We start from the raw sequence: 25,097 nt of genomic DNA, 5'->3' as shown, positions 1-25,097 counted from the left end.
AGACAATGGGAAGAAAAGCAGACAATTTTATTTTTAATTCACTGAATGGGAAAAACTCAAGTGCCACTTCCCACACTCTTAAAATGCAATATGTTGCCGCAAGATCGCGACGAAATCCCTAAACCTGGTATAGCACAATACTTCTCTCACCTCAAGCCAATGGCTGACAAAATACTGCCTGATGATGCAAATGCTCCCATTCTTCTTCTTTTTGGAAGGGACATTCTAAGTGTGCATAAGGTTCGGGAACAGTATAATGGACCTGGTTACATGGCATATGCTCAGGGTCTTGACTTGGGCTGGGTCATTGTGGGAGAAGTGTGTTTGGGAGGAGTGCACAAGTCTGAGACTGCAAATGTTTTCAGGACAAACATACTGCAAAATGGACGGACGTCCTTTTCCCCACCGTGCTCAAAAGGAATTCAGGTCAAAGAACAGTTTGGCACTTCAAATGATCAATTCCTTTCCACTCTACCATGCTGTCCAGTCTCTAGCTGTTTTACGGATCCACTCTACCTTGCTGTCCAGTATCTAGCTGTTTTACGGATCACCTGGGTGACAAAAGTCTTTCAGAGGGCTCCTGAGGATGATAAGCTTTCACTGTCTGTTGAGGATAACATCTTCCTTGAAGTTATGAGCAGAGAAATGAACATGGATGAATCAAACCACTGGGTTGCTCCCTTACCATTTTGTTTACCTCGCAGCCCACTGCCAAACAGCAGAGACCAAGCAATGAAATGCCTTAATGTCCTGCAGCGCACCTTAACAAAGGAAATCCGAGATGGCTAAACACTTTGTGGAGTTTATGCGAAACATGTTCGTCAACCAACATGCAGAAATAGCTCCCCCACTGCAGCCTGATGAAGAATGTTGGTATTTACCAATATTTGGTGTGTACCATCCTCTAAAACCTGGGAAGATTAGGGTTGTCTTCGACTCTAGTGTGCAATATGAAGGCATCTCGTTGAATAGCATTCTTCTTCGTGGTCCAGATTTAAACAACAAGCTCCTGGGGGTACTGATTCGCTTTCATAAGGAGCAGATTGCAGTCACAGCCGATGTAGAACAAATGTTCTACTGCTTCAAGGTCAGGGAAGATCACAAAAACTTTCTGAGGTTTTTGTGGTTTAAAGATAACGATCTCTCCAGAGAAATCACAGAGTTGTGGCAATCTTTGGAATAAGACGAGCAGCCGAGTTTGGAGCAGGGGAGCATGGTAAAGAAGCATTTTGTCCACAGAAATTTTTATGTGGAGGATGGCCTGATCTCTGTATTCAGTGCCGCCGAAGCTATCAGTCTACTAAAAAATGCCAAAAACATGTTGGCTGAGTCAAACATCAAGCTTTACAAGATTTCATCAAACAGTCATCAAGTCATGGAAGCATTCCCTCCATCTGAAAGAGCAAATGACCTGAAGGATATGGATTTGAGTGTCGATCTTCTACCTCTCCAACGTAGCTTAAGGTTAAATTTGACTATTTTACCTTTCAGGAATCTACAGAAGTTAGACCATTTACACGAGGGGGCTTACTTTCTACCGTTAACAGTCTCTACAATCCATTGGGACTTGTTGCTCCTGTTACCATGCAGGGTAAGGCTCTAGTAAGACAGTAGACAGAACTTTCTCTAGGATCACACAGATTCGAGCACTTCTCTGAGTTGAGATCCCTTGTAAGAAGTATAGCCATGCTTGTCCATGTTGCAGTGTCATTTTTTCAAAACAGAAGTACAGGGGATTGCAAAGGCTGGCATTGGTGCAAAAAAAGGTCTCCAGTCTGAGCATGCACAAGTGAAAACCTGTATTATTAAAAGTGTGCAGAGAGAGCACTATAAAGATGAACTTATGAGTTTGGAGAAAGGTGAAGAAATCTCACAACTAAGTGCTCTGAAGAAACAATCTCACATTGTAGACAGTGAAGGTCTGATTCGAGTGGGAGGTCGCTTACAATCAGCAAAACTGTCTGAACAGGAAAAACACCCACTAATACTTCCAGCAAGTCAACATGTAGCCACGTTGTTGGTCAGATACTACCATGATCGGGTGGCACATCAAGGACGACATCTAACTGCTGGTGCAGTACGTTCAGCAGGTCTCTGGATTTTAAGAGGAACTTAATTGATCAGCCGTGTTATTAATCAATGCATTTTTTGTAGGAAGCTAAGAGGTAGACTTGAAGAACAGAGAATGTCAGATTTACCTATGGACAGAGTGAAAGTGGATCCTCCATTTACTCATGTGGGTCTGGATGTTTTTGGGCCATGGAACTTAATATCACGTCGCACTAGAGGGGGCAGTGCTGAAAGTAAAATATGGGTTGTCATTTTCTCTTGCTTGAGTACAAGGGCTGTCCATCTGGAAGTCATTGAATCCATGTCAACCTCAAGTTTCATTAATGCCCTCAGACGATTTTTGGCAGTTTACGAACTGGAAGGATTAATAGTAGTATAATATTTCATTATACCAGGCGGGAAGTGTGCTTTTGCTTTATCTAGTGGGTTTTCTTTTCCGCCTCTTTTCGGACATTTAAGGTATTACTCTATATTTTGCCATTTACTTTCGTTTTCTCTCAGTGAACGCAGTGGAGAAGGACGTGCTTGCAGTTATTGATTCCATCATTTAAACCTTGGAAATGTATGTCTGTAAGTGCTCAATTTTAACTAAATAGTGCCTTAAAGTGTTGTGTAGATTATAGTTTATATTTGTTATAAAGCACACACACACACACACACACACACACACACACACACACACACACACACACACACACACACACACACACACACACACACACACACATATATATATACACATTATTTAAAGTAATGTACATATTGATAAACTATATTCAAATGAGATAATGTGCAAAAAGAACTTAGCAGTATGAAGTATGAAAATGGGTCAGGGGTGTACAAAGATAGACTGACATTGCAAAGTGACCTGAAAGATTTTTTTATTGGAATGGATTGGAACGAATGATGGACATAGTCCTCACTTGTAAGTCACAGTCTACTAGCCTGCCACTGTAAATACGTAAATGTAAACAGGGTAATTTAAAACTGCGAAAAATTGCATAAAATGCTGTTAATAAGAACATACTGTTACTAATACTCTTAACTCTTTCACCGCCAGCATTTTTCATGATTTTCACAAAAGTTTAATGCCTTCCAGAAAATGCTCCTTTTTAAATATATAAACATACAATATATGAAATAAAAGAGCAGACCCTCTGCTTTCAAACTAAAAAATCCGTTTCATCCAACCTTCATGTGTTCTGTTTTTATCACCTCTCAAATATGTGTAGTAGGGCTGTCACTTTTCACTCGAAAATCGATTGCACAATCGATCGGACCAACCAAAAAAAGTTTCGAAAACGAAAATAGGCAATCGATTTTAACCAAATATGTACACTATTAATTTTAAAAGAATTAAACAGTTAAAAATATAGATGTAACAAAACTCACAAACAAGCAGAAAAAGAAAATAAAGAATTCCGAAAGTGCAGTAGGTGTGCGAAAGCTAGACAGAAAATACCCAGCAATTTTACGCACCTATAGTTTCACGCTTTCAATCGCTGCATCTAGTGTTTTGCAAAGAAAATGGAGGACAACGTCAATAAACCTGTGCAACACGAGAGAGCCTCGAAATTGTGACCTTACAGGAGATGATGAGTTATGACAAGGAGCCACCCTTGCGAGCTGACAGCGACCCGCTTTTGTGATGGAAGATTGGCAGTACGAAATACGCAGCTGGCAACGAAGTACCCGAGTTTCCCTGGGACATCAGTGTGATCGGAGTAGCAACAGATGGACATATAGTGAATTAAATGCGCTCTGATCTTGACCCCTAAAATGTTGATCGACTTGTTTTCCTGACCAATAATTTGTAATGGCCCTAGCCTTTCATTATGCCTGCCTAGTGCTGCCTAAGTGTCGGTTACGTTTAATAAAAAAATACACAGCATGTTCTCAACTTCAAGTAAGTCTTTTTAAAGTTTCATTTTTGAACAGTTGTTTGAAATGGATCGAATCATTATTTAAAATAATTTTTGAATTGCCTAAATCATAAAAGCAGCCGGTTGAAGCCTGCAGTAATGTTTTTCATTTATGGCAGCAGTCCACTCTGCATATTTTTTTAGAGAATGTTGCACTACTGTTGCTGTTTTTTATTCTGCACGAAACTTAATGACAATGAATAAGAAATATTGCTGACTTGTGCGTTTCAGGCGCTCTCTTTACATTTGTCTGTTTTTTGGCGTTGAAAATGGAAACGTCTTTTTTAGACATGGAAAATCGATTTTACAATCGATTCAATGAATACTTAAATATTAAAAATCAAAAATGATTTTTTTCACAAAAGTGACAGCCCTAATGTGTAGGTTTCATCAAAAACAACAAATTTTGAGCAAAAAGCTGAGATAATTCCATTTTTGTTAAAGACTTTTGATAGAGATCAGATGCAGAGCGATCTTTAAAACATGCACGGACATACAGCTGTTTGCCCTAGAGCAATACTTCCGGTTTTTATAAGTTGCGGAAGAGCGCCACCTGGTGGATAATAGCGGTATTGCAGACTGACAAGATATCTCGTCAATGGCGGGGAAAGAGTTAATAAGAAAGTTTGTCGTTTACATTAACATTTAAGCGATTTTAGACTATTTGAGCGACAAAGACGCTAAAGTGAATTGTTTTCTGTGCGCATACGCGAACACACTCATGGACACACACTCAAAAGCCCACGCATAGAAACGCGCGTTTCAAAAATCATGCAAACACAATTTCTTTGGGCTTGACAGGATCTATATGCACAAAATATCTTTTAATACCATACTCTCTGCAAGTATTCTCATAAAAACAGTTATAAGTGAGCAGTTGATCATGTGTGTCACTGTATGGATCAGCGCTTTTCTGTTGTTAAAGGGACAGTTCCTCTTAAAAGAAATGCTTGTATTTGAGTCATTATGTTAATCAAACTACAGAAGACAAAAGGAAAATCACTTTTATAACTTTTAAAAGATAAATTACAGGGCTTGACATTAACTTTTTGAGGGACTTGTCCTTCGGACAAGTAAATTTGTGTTTCACTTGTCCATGCACAAAAGTCACTTGTCCGGGTAAAGATTTATAATATAATGTATTTTTTGTGTTTTGCTAATCAGTGGCGGAGCAAGGGATTTTTCATAGGTGTGGCCAGGCAGGGGCCAGCAGTTCATCCAACCTTAAAATACTTTTAAGTATTATAGGTGTGTTAATCAGAATAATGTATAACATACAATTGCTACAATACTTTAATTTTTATTAAAATGAATTGAGATTAACATACAATTTATAGTCATAATTCAACCTCCATGTTTTTTAATCTATTTAATCAAATAAAACTTTTGAAATTTACTTTGAAACCAGAATTTATATCTCCCATTGCTGAAAAAACTATAGAGACCAGAAAAGCATGTGAATTTTGAAGGCTACTTTAATGTATTTTACTAAGATTTGTTTGGCTGCTTCTTGCTACTCTTTCTGAAGAAGGATGCTATATCTGCTGCCTCTCTCTTCATTTTTCCCACATTTCAATGATTGTCTGACATTAAAACACTAAAGCAAAACATTAAAACATTACCATGTTTTAAAAAACTTATTAGGGTAAATGTATCTAGATTATCTGTTATATATAAAATCAATCTTAATCCTAGCATTTACGCTGTAATGTTCGTGTGGGATTTTTAAGTGACGAACTCTGTCATATTCAAATCGGCTGTCACACATAGGCGCGCTGAAAGAGAGATTCTCATTATAAAACAGATTCTTAAACAAGATTTTAAGCCCATTATTTGTTTTTACCGAACTTTAGAAGAGAAAACGCAGTGATGAAAACGCGGTTGAAGTGTCTGTCATTTATATTCACGCCGGAGCCTGAAGAAACATCACTCTCCAGTCCACTCCACTCCGTCCCGCGACTCCCGCCCCTCCGTGTTCGTTGATCAGGTTTCATGCGCGCGCAGCTTGTTTATTAACAATAAACAGTTAACATGTAAACGTGTGTGTATGTCGGCGCGCCGCGCTCTCTGTTCAATATTCCGCTCTGTGTTTGCGCTGCGCATTCTGCTCTGTCGTTAACGGCACATAACGTTACGTAACATTGTTTGAAATTTAACTTGTCCAGTCGGACAACTAATTTTCTCTTACACTTGTCCTTCAAAAAATCCACTTGTCCCGGACAAGCCTTAATGTCGAGCCCTGAATTATATTTTATTTATAGAATGAAAACAGTGTTATATTAATTTGATACTGTTTCTCTTCCTAATCAATACTGTTTAACCATACTTAATTTGTTTCTTTGTTCTTTTCTATTGTATATGCTTGTAATTTCTTGATTTGTTCTTATTTTATTTTCCCACATCACTTTTTTACTGATCTGAAAATTATTCAAATCATTACTCAAAACCATAATGTAATCCATTTAACCAGTACTATATTGTAAAATGAAGTAATTTTAAATTACATGTAGCCCTTCAGGCTAGGGCTGCACGATGTGAGGAAAAGTTGCGATGTGCTGTGACATTGTTTAATGTTGGGATGACGATGTGAGTTGCGATAAATATTTGATATTTTTTCATGTTTTAGGGGCCATTCACATGTCGCGCCTAAAACACGTGGAAAACGCTAGACACGTAGGTTATTGTCACGTGATCTGCATGCTGTGCTTGTGTCATTCTGAAAAGTTAAAATGTTTTTGAACAGCCTGGCAAAAACGAGCGGGTCGCACCGCATGCGATTCGCGACCGCGGCGTTTCCAGAGCGCACATACTGCCCGCCTACATTTGAAATAATGAACTTGAGCGCGCAATAGACGCAATATGTGAATCACCGCTTCCACAGTACCTGTGTTTGCGGCGTCATCTCTCCTAAATCCAAAATAATTCCATGATATAGCTGAAGTGCTGTTTTTTTTTCACCACAAGGTATTTGTCTGACAACACATTTTCCTCACTCTTGGGGGGGATGTTGGGGTTTTTATCCTTCTTTTTTGTCCTTGGCCAATCACATGCCTGAAGAATAAACAAGTTAAGTTACAGCATTTCCCCTAATGAGGCCATCATATTTATTCTGGGGGAGTCCCCCCACCTCTCTGCCAAATCAGAGGTCAAATCGCTCCTCAAGCACCTTTCTCACCTTTTTCATCCCTGACACGTTTTCATGCCTGTGCATGTAACTAATTTTACATGTTGGTATTAATTCAGTGTTTATAATGCTAATACTTTAAAGAATTTTAACAGAAACTTACATGCTTTCTTGAGAGCCAAGGTTTTGTGAAAAAAGCTGGCAACACACAAATATGTATTTTCACAGTGTTGGAGGAAAATGTAAGTAAACCCATAGACAAATTACTTTAATAAAAGCTCATTTGTGTCAAAAGCTGGCAAACTGGAGTCCAATTTATAAAATTAGTTTAAAGCAAGGCTTTGAACCGGTTCACGGAACGAAAACGAAAACCAGAAACTTTTGATGTTTTGCATGGAACAGAAACGAAACCAGAAACTTTAAAAAAATATATGTTCCGGAACAGAAACGTTTATTTAAAATAATGGTAACCGGTTAATACAGTTATTTTTCATTCTTTGACAAGATTTCTGTCTAATATGACTCGGTGAAGTTCACTTCCGGTCGAGAAATGAGAAGCTTGCCACCAGCAAGTAGCCTACTCAACCCCAAGACTCTAATGCTCAATCATAAGAGGTAAATATTGTAGGCTACCAAGTATCTCAAGATGTTTGTTTTTTTAATACTAATTAGTGGTGTAACGGATCGCAGTTGATCTGTGATCTGTACAGATCATGACCCACAGTTCGGCTCGCATGCGATCTGCAGATTAATATGCACATATATGGTAAAAGTTGATTATTTGCACATGTTTCAAAGGCTTGCAAATATTAACACTTAAGTGATTTTAAACAATTTAGCCGCAAAAAGGCACTAAAGTGAACAATTTTCTTTACGAACAGATGCACATGTTGTTGAATGTGTCCGGTCCAACTCCAATTAAACATGATTAGCCCTATGCCCTTCAAAGATCAGAATTTGATGTGTAAACTTGAGAGAGAGTTGCACTACTGTGTCACTGCTGTGTAAAATACATTTGGCGAATAAAGCACTAAAAAAACACACGTTAAAATGCACGTTAAAATACCGTTTCTGTTCGGAACGAACCATTTGGGAAAAAATTCTGGTTCAAAGCCCTGGTTTAAAGGTGTGGTTTAGTGCTACTTTGATTGATAAAAAGACACTCAAACATTTTAGGTCCTTATGAAGCATCAGCTCTTATGAACCATGCCTCACAAGAAGGAGTTCCCAAAGATATCCCATCAAGAATTGTTGCATTTCATAAGGCTGAAAAGAGACACAAAACAATGTCAAAATGTTTAGACATCCATCATTCGACAGTTATTGTATAAAATTGTATATAAATGGATACAGTTCAATACTGTAGATGCTCTTCCTAGAAGTGGGCTCCCAAGCCAACGCAGCATACTCAATGCAGTAAAGCAGAGGTCTACAACCTTTTTCAGGCCAAGGACCCCTTAATGGATAGAGAGGAGCAGCAGGGACCCCCAGTACATGTATTTAATTAAACTAGTTTGGGTTAATATACTAATATAACATAAACACCAAGAACATAATCTATGATGAGATTAGAAGTAATTGATTAATACATTTCCCTTATACATTTATAAGTGAATACATGCATGACTAAATAGAAAGTTTATCTGTCTGTTACAAAATCTCCCACATTCTTTTTTGGTCGTAAAAATTTAATCTTGATGTGTTGCAACGAGAGATCTGTTCTGCTTTGAAGTGTTAAAGCAGTTTGGGGGGTAGTGTTATGGACCCCTGCTTTTTGAGTGAGGGTCTGCATTTATATTTATGAAATATAAGAAGTTATTGTGTGTCTGATCTGGCTCAGTTGTTACATATCCCCGCCGTTTGCACATTGTTGTCTGACCTGTAGATGGAAAACATGCATGAAGATCAGACATGCATCCAGCACACAATGCCTGTAGATTGTGATGGACTTGTGGCAATTGGTGGTTCTTAAAGTGGTGGTCTTGTGATAGCAGATGTTGTCTCTAGATGGTACTGTGGCTGTTCCAAGGCTTCAGATTCTGGATCTGAGAATTCTTTAATGAGGGCTTGTTTCAGCCTTCTCACTTCTGGACTGGATGTTATCCAGAGCAGGTACAGTCTCTCTTGGGTGGTCACATTCACCATAATTTGCAGGTGGAAGTCAGTGTCACGCAGGTAGGCGTGGACATCATGGTTTCCTGCAGTATTCAGTGTGATCAAGCCAGTCTTTGGAGGTCTTTAAGGGTCACTGTGTGTGCCGTTTCAGGGTTCTGGAAGAGTCTTTTCTCTTCTGTGGCTGCAGAGGTTTCTAGGAGGTTATTTTTCTTTACTAAGCTAAAATCACAAACATAATGTCTTATTTGCTAATTATTATTGTTTATGTTTTCACTTTCTCGCACTTTTATTACTTTGTAATTATAATAATTATATGCCAAAGTATGTTAAGACTATTTCAATCATAGTAGAGATACCAGTTCAAATTTTACTTATAGTACTAATTTTATCTGCACTTTAACAAACCGCCAGTAGGGACATACATGTGTATACCTGTAGATCATTGCATCCTATTGTTACCTGATTTATCAAACACACACTTAGGTTGACAGTAGTTTAAGCTCATAACTTTGTTTAATCATGCCCGCATTCCAAACACCAATTAATTTTAAAGGAGGGGTTTATGATAATTAATAATATTAATTATTAATATTTTAAATAGGGATATCCCGATCAGGTTTTTTTGCCCTCGAGTCCGAGTCATTTGATTTTGAGTATCTGCCGATACCGAGTCCCGATCCGATACTTCTATAGTACATTAAAAAAAGAAGAGCGAAAAAAAACAGAACCATGATGTTCCTTATGTCAGGCCGCACACATTGCTGTGTCTGTGTCGAGTCAAAAGAGTCTAACTCTGTGCCAGCGCATAACTATTGATGTATTAAAAAATAATGAATATATACTATATATGTTCAGGGGTTAAATTGGGATTTGTTTTGTGGGGATGCTCTGTTAGGAGGGAGGGTTCGAGGGGTAACATGTTTAATCCTTATGACAGCAAAGCCACTGGTGTGTTTCAATGACATTTTGGACCTCTGATAGGATTTTATAAGTTTCAGCTTTAAAGCTATGCCACAGGTTGACCCAAACTTTAAAACCTGAATTTTAAACTATGCAAATCTATGAGTCTGACACCCTATATGCATTTGTTGCACATGTCATTATGCACAATTGATCAAACTTTTAAAGGAAGTTATAAGACTCAACCTCCTTGACTAATTCTAGGCATAAGATAGGCTACCCAAAAAGACTCAATTAACAAGAAAAACAACAAACTGATTCAGCAATATGTCTTATAAATTAGCCAAAGAGATTCCCTAAGCTGGTCAGCAGTTAGTATAGTTAGGTTGTAATTTATTTGTATAATCAAAATACATTATTTTATTAAACAATACAATAAGTTGTATCCAGTTATCTGGTTAACATATTGTAAGATATAAGATTGATATGGCTATACATACTTTAATACTTTGTTTCTAGACTTCTATTAAGTTTTTTCGACATGTGCACCATTCTTACCTCTCTCTCTATCTCTCATCTCTACAATGTGTAATGTGATCCTCCTGCGCGAATGTGCGTTCTTGAGGTTCTGAATGAGACACGGAGCTGCGTACTGATGTAGATTAACTGAGCACATAGTGACACAAACGATCGACGCTTCGTTTAAATGAGCGTTAAAAACCCGGTTTTGGGTGCACCGCATGCACGAGTGTGTGAAGCCTATGAATGAAAACATGTTTATTATTTGTGTCAGTTCACACGCACCAGCGCAGCGCGTACACTGGCGCGGAGCAGAGCGAGACCTTCAGTATGTGTGCTGGCCCAATTTAAACCCTGCATATGTATCCGAGTCCTGATCGGAAGGTTACGTCCGATTCCGATCGAGTCTGAAACCACGTGATCGGGGCCGATTTCCGATCACGTGATTGGATCGGGACATCCCTAATTTTAAAAACGTTCTCCACCATTCCAATTAAGGGAAACAAACATAAGCTCAAATGTAAAGTACTTACAATGGATTGCAATCAATTATAAGTATGTGGATCAAATAAAGGTCTTGGGTGTCTGGCCAACACTCGTCCAGCGAATGTTTAGTAAGACACTAAAGACTATATTAGAATATAGCTCTCTTGGCTAAGGAGATGAATATCCTAAAATTAATCCAACAGCTTTAAAAATTAGGTAGCGATACCTTTAATGATTAGTGACTCCAGATTATGAGCATGAACTACAAACAACATAATGTGTGATACACATCAGACTTTATTGACTAACTAAACACATACTACTCTAAACATACAAACACGCACTCACACATACAGGTCAGCATTGGAAGAAGGTAAAGGTTTAAGTAAAGAAAAGAATAAAGCATGAAGTTATGGCAGTATTTGTGATTCAGCAGATTAAAGCCTAAAATGAACCATCAGTTACTTAATTTGAATGCACCTTAGTTAAAAGGGAATAATGATGCGTGATGCATCATTGGAGAAGACTAAGTATGATACTTGCATGTCTTGCCCATTAAAAGAAAGTGTCCTGATGTAGTTTGTAGATGTAGGTGAGGCTTCCGTTGATCTTGGCTGATAGGATTGATGAGAGAGAAACCAGCTTGATGCAGATGATCCTTGGTAAATGAAAAAGACAAGGCCTTAGGCCTGGCACAAACTTAGAGGTACGCTGGAAACGTCTAGTTTCGCATCCTCATCCTGATGAGAGTCCTAAAAGGACTCAAATGTATCCAGAAAGAGATGTGTGTGTGCTCCACACACAAAAATCAGATAAGAACTCGGATAACAACTCCCAACTCAGAACAACATCTTGCATAAGAGAAATCACAGAACTCGGTCGAACTCAACAAAACTCGGGTGTGTTCTTAGGCAGGGGTTTTTAAGATGTGAAGAGGTCACACCTTTAAGATGTGTCTGATCCAATCAGAGGTCACACTTTCAGAGGGAAAGTTAACTGTCTTTAGCCCTTTTCACACAGACATTCCGTAAAATACACGGGAAAGGCATCCTGGATTTTTCCAGAATAGTTTGATTTTTTTGTTCATTCACACTGCCAAGATTACCCGGCATCTGATGGTCCCGGAAAGACACGTGACCTGTTGAAAGTCCCGCCCTCTCTTCTACGCAGCATCTGAAGTTTGCAAATTATTTATTATTTCTCTCACCAGAAACCACTCGTGTGCATTTTTGTTTATGATAAGACTATAAAGGAGCGCGTGAACGCACAGTTCTATGCTGGTAAATGATCTCAGCTTCTGAGTGGATATTTGACATGCTCCCTGATCTCTGCTTTGATACAGTTGCCAGACATTTCTCATTGTGATTGTTTATATGCATTTAAAACCCGCATTTTGAGCAACTGAACGATATATCTTGTTGGGATGACGCGCGGGTATTTTCATTTATTATAGCTCAAATGAGCATGTGAAGCGATATACCTTTATGCTGTTGAATAATCTCCGTTTCAACGCAGTAAGTAACGAGCTAACTTACCTGATATCTGCTTCAGTCCAGTTTGCTGACATTTCTCGTCGTGAATGTTGTAAATCCCTCATTTTAAAGAGTTGAACCAACTTCATGTTGCCATGACACGCGCGTCCTCACTACGGCACGCGCGTCATTGTTTATGCGTCTCATTTATCATTTCCTGATAACTGCTTCAATCTAGTTTGCAACATTTCTCGTGGTGAATGTTTATATGCATGTTATCTCTCGTAAGGAGCTGAACCATAACTTGTGTTGTAATGACGCGCGCGTCCTCACTACGACACGCCCATTACGGCATTGTTTTGGCTTCTTGAGGGTTTTCCGTATATCTGACAGGTCCTCTTTCCGGCAACAATTCCAGAAGATTAAAGGGACGAGTTTGTGTTCACACAGACGCTTGTCTGGCAATTTTACGGGTATTTTCTAGGACCAAAGGTCTGTGTGAATGGGGTTTTAGTCTTCCAATATGCTGTTTTGCATATGGAATTCAATTAGATGTTGAAGTGGAAATGTTAAAGAGTTTAATAATATTTTTTATGAAGAAGAGTTTTCTAAACATAAAGCATATTATCATTCAGGAAATCAAAAATGGATCACATGGATACCAAACAAGGACTAGATATGATTTGGATTAAGTAAGTAATACTAAACATTCATTTAAACTAGTTTGGGTTAATATACTAATATAACATAAACACCAAGAACATAATCCATGATGAGATTAGAAATAGTTGATTAAGACATTTCCCTTATACATTTATAAGTGAATACATACATGACTAAATAGAAAGTTTCTCTGTCTGTTACAAAATCTCCCACATTCTTTTGTGGTCGTAAAACTTTAATCTTGATGTGTTGCCACGAGAGATCTGTTCTACTTTGAAGTGTTAAAGCAGTTTGGGGGGTAGTGTTACGGACCCCTGGGCTTAGCCTGCATTTTGAGTGAGGGTCTGTACTTATATTTATGAAATATAAGAAGTTATTGTGTGTCTGATCTGGCTCAGTTGTTACATAGAGCAGGACAATGACCTTAACTCTTTCACCGCCAGCGTTTTTAAAAAAAAGTTGCCAGCCAGCGCCAGCGTTTTTCATGATTTTCACCAAAGTTTAATGCCTTCCAGAAAATGTTCTTCTTTAAATATATAAACATACAATATACCAAATGAAAGAACAGACCCTCTGCTTTCAAACAAAAAAAAACCGTTTCATCCTACCTTTAGTGGTTCTTTTGCAATCAGCTTTTGAATATGGGTAGGTTTTTGCAAAAACACCATATTTTGAGCAAAAAGCAGAGATAATTCCATTTTTTGTGACGGACTTTTCATAGAGATCCCATTCAGAGCGATCTTTAAAACAGACACGGACATGCAGCAGCTTGCCATAGGGCAATACTTCCGGTTTTAAAAAGTTGCGGAATGGCGCCACCTGGTGGATAATAGCGGTATTGCGGAAAGACGGAAAATCTCGTCATTGGCGGGGAAGCGTTTTCTCTTAATTGACGAGATATCTCGTCAATGGCGGGGAAAGAGTTAAGCATCGAAGTAAATCCACCACAGACTGGCTTAAGAAAAAACAAAATGCACCATTTGGAGTGGCCTAGTCAAAGCACAGAACTTAACCTCATAGAAAAGCTGTGGAATGACCTCAAGAGAGTGGTTCACACCAGACTTGTTATACTTTAAGTGGTTTTGTAAAGGGGAATGGGAAAAAATTCTTCTGAACGATGTGCAGGTCTGATTCATAACTACTGAAAGCGCTTGCTTGAAGTGATTGCTGCAAAAGGAGGTTCAACAAGCTATTAAATCCAAGGGTTCACTTACATTTTCGTCCAACCCTATAAATGTTTAAAAGGTGTTTTTAAAAAAGACAAAAGAAACTAGAATTATTTGTGTGTTGTCAGCTAATGCACACTGTGTTTGTGGTTGTAACCTAGATGACTATCAGATAACATTTTATTAGAAATCACTAGGGATGTCCCGATCCGATATGCTGGATCGGTATCGGGCCGATCCAGGCCTTTTGGCTGGATCGGACATCGGATCGAGGACCGATATTAAAAGGACAACTTATTATAAAAGCACCATAAACGTTTTATGCACTATATTCAGTCTTTTAATACACTCAATAGCTTCATGTGAAGGAACAAAAGCACATTTAAAGATATTTTAGTTCATAGAAACACTAACTTACTTGCAAACTGGGTTAATCCACTGGTGAAGCGGATGGATGAAACACGTCATTAACACACAAGATAACTGTAGGCTTTATTAAAGATCTGATTTTAGTAAGCAGTAAGCCGTTGGATGGACGCAATTCACTATGTACTGAGCACATGATGCATCTATTCTCTTTGTGTTTTAACCGTTATAAACCTTTCATTGCGGTGCGAGAATTCCCATAAGAGGATGCTTCAAAGGCATCAATTCTGCCCCCAGAAACCCCATAAACGTAGCGTGTTATGACTTAGGCGCATAAAAAGTCCGGTTAAACGCATAATTCCCAAAATAACCATCTGCACACTAAAGCTTTTTTACTATGACAGTTTTACGCAATTAAGAAAAAAATATTAAGCATACTTAATCGATCAAACGTACCTATTACATGTTCTCTTAAACACTGTCATGATTCATATTTACTAATGTTTCCTGTAACTTGTGAATCATTTTAAATTATTGATTTTAACATTTAAAATGATACTAATTGTGAAAGCGCTATATAAATAAATTGAATAGATGTAGCAGAAAGCACTATACACATTTAATTACAGTAATATCGGACAGATATTGGTATCGGCTGATATATGGATTTCTGGTATCGGAATCGGATCTGAAATGAAAAAGTGAGATCGGAACATCCCAAGAAATCACTGTAGCAAACCAATTTTTCCTTGGGAGTTCACATACTTTTTCTTGCCACTGTATGGCACTATATTTACAGAGAAGGTAAATGTTTTTTTCTCGTGAAAGGTCTGCATTTGTTAAAAATAAGCAAATAAAATATTTCAAATCCATATTTAATGTTCCTTACATGACCTATGAGGTAAATAGCTGTTATGGTTCGCATCCACAACGGTAGTTAAACTTTCTGTTCAATACGTCTGTGTTTCACACATACACCGCCGTGTGCGGTGCGTATGCGTTGCATAGAGCAATATGTATGCAGTATGGATCTTTCATGTGCCATTGTGCTTTCACACATACTGCATTTGCAGTGTGAATAGCGAATTGTCACAGTAATGTCACTGTCTAAAAGGACCTCTCACACACAATGTAAACACTGCAGAGTATGTGTGCTACATATATAATTTTGACCAGATTAAGAATATTTGAAGAGCTTGCCTCTAAAACGTGATAAACACCATTTAAAAAAAAAATTTACTGCCAAAATCAGTATTGAATCAGGCCAGTATTAAAAAGTCAATTCTTCATTTTACGCAAAATCCGATATTCGTAATATTTTTCCCTTTTTTCCAAACCGCGACATACGCCAGTTCTCTTTCTCTGCAGAATGCAATGAATCTGCTTAACCAATGACAGTGCACCATTCCACATTTTGTAAACAATAATGGTGGGGCTTTGAATACACACAGAATCCTAGGTTTCCTCATATTCTTTGTACTTCGTGATCATTAAACAAACAAAAACAAAATAGTAATTTTTATGGCATTGATAAACGTAAGCCATCAAAATCAAATAATTTATGTGAGAGGCACTTGGGCAAAGGAAAAATGTCAGCTCTTGCTTGTTCTCACACGACAGCATCAAGTGGATTTACCAACCATCTCTGGCAGTAATTTCAATTCAATTTTTTTCAATTCAATTTTATTTATATAGCGCTTTTCACAATTTGGTAATTGTATCAAAGCAGCTTTACATAAAAGATGCAGTGAAAAGCACAGAAGATCGACAGATAGCACAACGTAATACACGATAGCACAAGCAGCTAAATTTGCTGCGGCTATAAATCAACATTATAAGCAAACGTATTACTAATGTAACGTATAGAAGTTAAGCCCAAAAAGGCTGCCTCCCCGGGTTGAAAAACCCCCTAGGAGAAAAAAACCCGGATTTTAAGCCGGGGAAGTAAAAAAAGTCCTAGGAGGAAAAAACCCTTGGGAGATATATATATCATATACAGATATACAGATCCAGTTCCGGTAAATGGGAAAGTCGGCACACCTCTGATCTACTGGCTGTTCTTCAACGTGATGTCCAGCTGATGCCTGACCAATGACCACCGGCAGAACCCGCTTAATCTCCGCTTAATCTCCTTCCGTTTCAATGTGTGTATATATATATATAGAACCCGCTTAATCTCCACTTAATCTCCTTCCGTTTCAATGTGTGTATATACACACATTGAAACGGAAGGAGATTAAGCGGAGATTAAGCGGAGATTAAGCGGGTTCTGCCGGTGGTCATTGGTCAGGCATCAGCTGGACATCACGTGGAAGAACAGCCAGTAGATCAGATGTGTGCCGACTTTCACATTTACCGGAACTGGATATGTTTGTCTCATTGTCCTCGGGATCGAGGACGAGACAGGGAGAGAGAAACAAAATCTTATTAACATAGGGGCCGTTCACATAAAAAGCAAGTGTCACACAGTGATGTGGTTTTAGTCAGCTCGGTTCCGGACAGGCTAACTATTGCTGGTTAAGTGTATTACATATAGTTTATGATTTTAGAAAAAATGTTGTGGGCCCAGGGCGAGTATATGTATGGGGCCCCCCATATGAGCTTTAAAACAGAAACAGAACTCGTTTGACTAAGGCCAGAGGCCCCACTGCCGTGGTTAATACTAACGTACAGTGGCAAACGGTTCTGTATGACATACTATTTTAAGATCATGGGAAAAAAGCCAAAATTGCAAACCGACCGTATTTGGCAATTAAGACTCAATCGACAACTAATTCATAGTTTCAGCATATTACTAAAGAGTATTAATGACATTTACCATGCTTTGGAGTGTTGACAAAAAAGGTTTTAATTTATTCATTATTTATATATTTATTAGGTTGTACAAGCTAGCTATTGGGAGATAAGTACCATTACTAAAACAAACTAAGTGAATGCCTTGTTAAAGAGAAAAGTTTTAAGTCTAGATTTAAAGTTATCTACTGTCTCTGATTTTCGGACGTCGGTTGGTAAATCATTCCATAGCTTAGGGGCTAAGTAGGAAAAGGATCTGCCACCTTTAGACACTTTTGATATTTTAGGGATAATTAAGAGTCCAGAATTTTGTGACCGCAATGCATGTGATGGATTGTATTCTGATAATAATTCTCTAAGATATGAGGGTGCTAGGCCATTTAAGGCTTTGTAGGTGATTAGTAATATTTTAAATTGTATGCGATATTTAACTGGTAGCCAGTGTAAAAATGCAAGAATTGGGCTTATGCGGTCATACTTCTTAGATCAAGTAAGAACTCTTGCAGAAGCGTTTTGAACTAGCTGAAGCTTGTTTACCTGATTTGCATGGCATTCTCGGAGTAACGAGTTACAATAGTCTATTCTAGAGGTCATAAAAGCGTGGATAAGCTTCTCTGCATCTGATGCAGACAACTTATGGCGTATTTTTTAGATATTTCTAAGGTGAAAGAATGCTGTGCGGCAGACATTGGAGATATGGCTAGCGAAGGATAAATTGCAGTCGAACATCACACCTAAATTCTTAACCGTGGAGGTTGGCACCACAGTGCAGCCATCTATGGGCAACTTGTAATCTGTCATATTATATTTGTATCGATTCGGTTCGATAACAAGTATCTCTGTCTTATTGGAGTTTAGCATAAGAAAGTTATGTGCCATCCAGTCACTTATATCGCTGATGCAGTATGATAGCTTAGAAAACTGGTGTGTTTCGCTAGGATGTGAGGAGATGTAAAGCTGAGTGTCATCTGCATAGCAGTGAAACTGTATGTTATGATTCTTGATAATATCTCCTAGAGGTAACATATATAACGAGAACAGGATAGGACCTAAAACTGATCCCTGCGGTATGCCGTATTTAACCAGGGAGTGATATGACTCTTCCTCATTTACATAAACAAAGTGATAGCAATTGATTAGATACGATCTGAACCAGGCTAGCGCCTGATCACTGATGCCAACATAGTTTTCTAGCCTATTAAGTAAGATTGTGTGATCTATTGTGTCAAAGGCTGCACTAAGCCTTAGTAAGAGCAAACATACAACCTGCAGAAGTCCCCGTCAGTTGACTGCAGACGGTCAACCAATGCAGAGATTAAAAAGCTATCAGGCTCACCAAGAATAACAAGGCACCTGGTCCAGATAATATACCGGCAGAAGGTCTTAAAGCAGATGTAGAAAAATCCTTGCGTCGGAGCCGATGGTGTAGTGAACAGTGCTCCGACATATGGTGCAGATGCACTTCCGGCGACACGAGTTCGATTCACGGCTCGAGGTCCTTGGCCGATCCCATGGCCCTCTCTCTGCCCCCGAACTTTTCTGTTTTCTCTTGATGGCCCAAAAAATATGTAAAAAAAACCTCCTTGCAAATGACCTATGACCTATTTGGTAGGATCTGGAAGGAAGAAGATATACCTGGGGAATGAAAGTAAGGCCACCTGGTAAAAATACCCATGAAAAGGCAACCTAAGCCTCTGCGACAACTACAGGGTTATAATGCTTCTTAGAGATCGACCGATACTGATTTTTTAAAACCAAAACCGATAACAAATATTTGGATGCTTATGTGCCCGATAACTGATAAGCTGAACCAATTTTTATTTACTGTTATACTTCTGGTTTTGACATAATTACTACAACATTACTGAACTGAACAAACCCTCATAATAATAATTACTCCCTCTTTGCATACAAAGTAATAAATAGAGGGGTCTGAAAGATTGAAGAATAATATTAAAGGCATTCTATGCATTTTTGGCGTTTTTGTCAAACAGCGACCCCTAGAGTCGCTGGAGAATATTGCAACTGTCGTAATTTCCCACCCCCACTCTGTACACCTCCGAAGATAATGACCAGGTAATGTTTCACAATTTCATACAAAAATTAGGCTCTTGCATAGTCTACTAAACTACTGATGATGGTTATAGGATAATATGAAGTTTATTCCAAGGGAGTAAGTAGCCTATACCGCGTTTGCTGGCTTATAATGTTTTTACATGATTGCAGCTAAATCACAAGTAAACAGTCTATAGTCTATGTCTACTGTATAATTTCATTTGTGTTCTTTTATTGTAATGTAAACATTACAAAATGCCATGACAAAGTTAATTGTGTATGTTGCATTATTTCATATTGGTCGTTATAATGTCACTATACATGATTATTGCTATTTATCATAATAGTTTGCAAATTGTGCATGTTTACACTATTTACAACCGCTTATTTATGTCCTGATAATTATGTGAGATATTGACAACTGTTGTCATGATAATCGCATGACATACTACAAGAAAGAGCAACAACATACAACATAGACCGCAAACAAGTTTACAACTAAGAGAAATTTACTTACTAGTCCATCAACAAGATCGCCAGATCAGCATCCCTGTTCCATACAGTGCGTTCTTTTAGCTCACGCCAACGAGTAAAAGCCTGACCGAGTGGGACTCTTTTCCGGTTCCTAACGCGGTCCTATTCTCTTTTCCTTTTCCTACTCCCTTCCGAACGCGCTTTCTTAACTTTTAAATCGTTTAGCATCACGTCTCAAATTCGCGCGTGCAGTTGTTGTTATAGGCTTGATCGACTTCATGCGGCGCTGCAAGAACCGATAGCCGGATGACGTCAAAGTGCCGTGTTGGATCATTCTCGCGTTACTTTGACGTCATCCGGCGGTCGGTTCTTGCAGCGCCGCACGAAGTCGAACAAGCCTAACGTGTGTGACGTCGTTGCCATAAAGCAAATCGTGATTCTCGCGAGATTTGTCAGGGGCGGTTCTCTCAAGCTTTCATTGCTGGTTTTGCTAGAGGCGTCCTCCCCGAGCTTCAACAGGAGGATGATTCGCCCTACTATGACGTTGTTTACCACCGAAATAACTTTGAAGCTGTTATATTAAGGTAAAATAACTGCATGGTGTGTCTTTAATTTAATGAATAATGTAGAAACTATATTCCCAATACATGGACTTTCCCAAACACCCCTATTATTTCGTCAGAAATGGACTGATCCAAAGTTCGCGCTGGGGTTGCCAGGTAACGGAGCGGGAGAGAGAACAGTATAGCGGAGTTGGCTGCATGTTGTACATAGTTTATAGAGTAAAACCGGTGGATTAAGTGCCTTTTTTGAGATATTGTTGTCTTGACCAGCAACCTGTAGCTTTCAGCAATCCAACCAGTAGTTAGCAAAGAGATTTTACAAATAATGTCACTGACTGGAATACTACATTGTCAGGAAAGTAACAAACAAACGGCTTATATATATCATTGAATTTCTTAACTGATATTTGATGTCAGAATAATTAATATTTTGTTGTTATAGCTTATGAAATGGCTGTTGACAGCGCTGTTTATCTAAGCATTTACTCACGCATTAACCGTATCAAATTGTGACAGCTTGCGGAGGTAATAAATAATTTATTAATATCCACAGACATTTATTTAGATATTTTAGCAAAATAATGTTTATCTGGTAAATGTTAATATAACTTAGGGTAAATCTTGTTAAAAGTTAGCTATGTCGTGGCTGTGCTTCAGCCTTCAACCCGGTAAGTGAACAGCAACATTAACGTGATTTTACGAGGCTAATAATAAGCATAAATAACAGAAAAACTAATTTAATTTAGCGTTTTTAATTCCACCAAGCATTAATTTATGGCTGTTTTATTCATGCAAAGCTACGTCGTTATTGGGACCGGATTTGATGGATCAACGTGACTCTGAGTTTGTCTCTATTCTTAGACAAGCTGCATACATTGCTTTAATTAATCAACTTATTTAACATAACATACATTAATGCACAGATGAGATGTGTTATAAATGCCTCATATGCAAAGTAAGTATACTCAGTCTATTAAATGAAGTTGAGTCACTCCGCCGTCATATTTGCTGTGCACGCTGCTGCTGCTTCTGTTAGCTCCTCTCCTCAGATGCGTCCAGCGCCCAATTCTCAGTCTTCTCGTTTATTGGTCAATCCGTTATTACAAAACCGATATCCGATAATGGGAAAATGCTTAAATATCAGGGAAAATATCGGAAAACAGATATATCAGTCGATCTCTAATGCGTCTATCCGTACCAGGCAAAATCTTAAACCAGATATTTGCAATGCCTTAAGGCAGCAGTGGACTGGACACAGAGCTTAGAAACAACCAAGCTGGATTCAGGCAAAATAGATCATGTGCCAACCAAATAGCAACCCTGCGAATCATTCTTGAGCGGTCACAAGAGTTTAAGTCACCACTTCATACAGTATTTCAGGACTTCGAGAAAGCATTTGATAGTCTGGATAGGTAAGTGCTGTGGTAACTGATGAGACACTATGCCATACCAGAAAAGTTAATCACCATCATCAAGAACACCTATTCTGGAATGCAATGTAGAATCATACATGAAGGCCAGCTGACAGAGACTTTCCACATCAGAAGAGCAGTTGGGAAGAGCAAAGCAGCTTGCAATAAATGTGGAAAGAAAGAAACGAAAATGGGGATGGATTTTGGAAACCGAAAAATTCCATCACACGCCAAGCCTTGTGGTGAAATCCACAGGGCAAACGTGGTAGAGGGAGACCAAGAAACACCTGGAGGAGGAGTGTCACAGTCAAGATAGAAAGAGCTGGCTACAGATGGCATGATCTTGAGAAGCTGGCACAGAAAAGGATGAGGTGGAGAAATATTGTCAGTGGTCTATGCTCCTCCTTGAAGTAACAGGCCTAAGTAAGTATAACCTAAAGATGCTATGTGAAAGTTTGTAACAGAAAATAGTGGTTTTCATCTGGTCACTTTCTATGTACAGAAAACACATTTTTACCCAAATTAGTCAAAATGGATTTATTGCCTTTTGTAACCAAACTCTTAATTTCCAACTCCTGGTTAGTGTTTTGCTTTTATTGCTTTATCCAGGGATTAAACAAATAAGTCGGCAGAAAAAACTAGTAAACTTTATTTATATACATTCATGGTGAAATTACTGCATTTTTGTGTCAATTTGTGTTCATTTTGATCACTTTAATTCAGCGCGTGGCGTGCAGTTCACGTGCAGCACAGCAAAAATAGACTCCGTATTAAAACGCACCTGACGGACCACAAGCATGTGCAGTGTGAAAGCTCTAATCCAGGGGTGTCAAGCTCATTTTAGGCTGAGGGCCGGATGGTAAATAACGCCATGATGTGAGGGCCGGATAATTTTTTTAAAAATTTTAATTGTGTTAATATTAACTAAACAAACCAATTAATTCGTTTGTTTAGCAAGAAAACTAGAGAAACACACAGCTCTGTGAAAACTACATTTCATAAGGTCACACTCATACTATACATACTATACACACAAATTTACATCTGTACAAAATCCACTGGCCTTAGGTTGAAAAGTCTTAAAGAGCCAGTAAGATGACAATTTTAAGCATCCTATCACTATTTATAAGTCCCGGACAACAGGTTTAAATGCATGCAAGGTCAAAAAACACTGTAATTTTCTCAAAATATAAATTTAAAATTACCCCATTTCTCAGAGATCCCCAAACGATTCGTGTTAAGCCGTTCAACGACTCAGTCTGCCTAAACCCCACCTTTCAGTAGCCTACTCTGCTCTGATTGGTCAACTGACACAGTGTCTTTGCACAGATCACAGATCAGTCTCACAGACCACAGATCGGTGGCACAGACCAACAACAGTGCAACATGTATTGACCTCGTGCTAACATGATTTACTGAGAAGACATTATCAACATCAATACACATCATTAATCATTAATCCAGGCAATAACAACGACGATTGAAACTAACATTTTACACTCATTTAAGCATTTATGTAAACTAACCGGGTCATTACAAAACCGTAAATGAGCATGCGTTAGCCGTTTGCTAACGTGACTCTCTGACAGTAAATTAACAGTTTAAACACACAACATCATTCATCATCAATCCAAACAATACAAACGACGATTGAAACTAACAATTTTACACTAATTTAAGCATTTATGTAAACTAACCGGGTCATAGCAAAACCGCTTGCTATCGTGACTCTGACAGTATATAAGTTAGAGTTTAAACAACGATATCATTCATCATTAATCCAAGCAATAAAACGAATATAGACATTTTACACCCTTTTAAGCAAGTATGTAGCTATAATCATACTTACAGTTTGTGGTTAGGAGACGCATGTTGTTCCAAATAAAGTGGGTACTGAACCACTTTCATTGCCAAACGTCTAAATCCCTTCGATAAAAATTAATTTTAACCACTGATTCTTCACAACCAGACACGTTTAGTATATCCCTCCTTGAAAAAGTCTCCTTTGGTAGTGAAAACAACACAAGCTGAAAACACAGCGTGAGCTGACGTTTACCCTCACACACAAACTAGCTGTGGGCGGGTCATAGTTTTCGTTTCTCCCGGGCAAGGCTGTAGGCGGAGATTAGTATCTCATGTGACGTGGATAAGTTCGTGTGACGTGGATAATATCAGGAAGAAGACTCACTCCCTATAACGACTCGTTTCAGCGATTCAGAGTTGACTCCCTACTTTAGAAGCCAATAACTTTATTAATCGTGCACTTTTTGGTTCAACTACTTTACACGTTGTTTACATTGATGGACAGCTACATGACACACTGCAATAAAGGTAAGTTTCGATTTTGGATCTGTGTGGCTCTTTAATTTAACTTCTTTTGGATTATTCCTTAATGCCAAAATTATTTATAAATCATTCACTTTTCTTTGGAAAATATTTGTAATGAGAACAGTCATTTAGAAAATGAAAATGCTAGATGGGGCAGTGGCCCAAACCAAAAAGGGCACTAAGGGGGGGTGGTACTAGTATTATGGTTTTAATAAAGTATTATAAATATGATGTGTTATATTACTAGCATGTGATTATAATGGGAAATATAATAACAAGAATTAAAGTGTGACAATCAGCAAAATATTCAATATGATTTACCTGCTGGCTTGATGGAGCTTTGAATCCATGTTTGCAATGTTGAACTGCCTTTATAGCCTCCCTTTCCGTTCTCTGTCTTTATTTTGTCAAGGCATTGGTGTTTTTGTCTACAAAGTGTGCCAACAACAGCAAATTTGGTGTTTATATTAACTTAGATCTGATCGGAAAGATTAAATCGATTAGACAAGTATTGTAACGTTAATACTAAGATGCTTGCTAAGTTGTTAGCACTTTAAGAACACCGACAGCAAATCATTACTGGAAGAAATACATAAACAAACTTCCAAATTACTAATTCTGTTGTTTAACAACTGTTTTAATGTAATGAATCTACCTGTTAATGCAACG

The 25,097-nt window shown here is 38.3% G+C and overlaps 1 protein-coding gene across 10 annotated transcripts in view; it reads left to right on the top strand.

Moving 5' to 3' along the window:
- arl13b (ADP-ribosylation factor-like 13b) overlaps positions 1-25,097 on the top strand; it is an 89,777-nt gene that overhangs the window by 30,326 nt on the left and 34,354 nt on the right. The window contains exon 1 of one of the 10 annotated variants that reach the window (XM_073814245.1): positions 22,081-22,523. The exons of the other annotated variants lie outside the window; for them this stretch is intronic. The gene's annotated coding sequence lies outside the window, so the exon portion shown is untranslated. Of the gene's footprint in view, positions 1-22,080; positions 22,524-25,097 lie in introns of those variants that run through there. 10 annotated transcript variants of the gene reach the window in all.

The sequence above is a fragment of the Paramisgurnus dabryanus genome, chromosome 4 (assembly GCF_030506205.2).
Source record: "Paramisgurnus dabryanus chromosome 4, PD_genome_1.1, whole genome shotgun sequence".
In the NCBI taxonomy this organism is placed as follows: domain Eukaryota; kingdom Metazoa; phylum Chordata; class Actinopteri; order Cypriniformes; family Cobitidae; genus Paramisgurnus; species Paramisgurnus dabryanus.
Note: the sequence above shows the minus strand (reverse complement) of the source record. Positions and strands in the feature narration are given on the sequence as shown.